The sequence below is a fragment of the Macrobrachium rosenbergii genome, chromosome 1 (assembly GCF_040412425.1).
Source record: "Macrobrachium rosenbergii isolate ZJJX-2024 chromosome 1, ASM4041242v1, whole genome shotgun sequence".
NCBI lineage: Eukaryota > Metazoa > Arthropoda > Malacostraca > Decapoda > Palaemonidae > Macrobrachium > Macrobrachium rosenbergii.
Genome location: NC_089741.1, coordinates 46,091,740 through 46,091,958, shown reverse-complemented (window position 1 = coordinate 46,091,958; position 219 = coordinate 46,091,740).

Below are 219 nucleotides of genomic sequence, written 5' to 3'. Positions count from 1 at the left end.
TGAAATACATAAAATGTCATCGTGAATAAATTAGGTGTCACTGCATCATTCCAGTTCCGCTTTTCATAAATTAATGACCGTGTCCAAGGAGATTTTGGTGAGGCGGATATGACGCACTATCGTTAAGATTTTAATTTTGATTTCCCTCATAAAGTTGCCATTATCAATTACTCTAAGACAGCTTTGCAAATAGAACTTCCATCCTAAAAAAATCATATA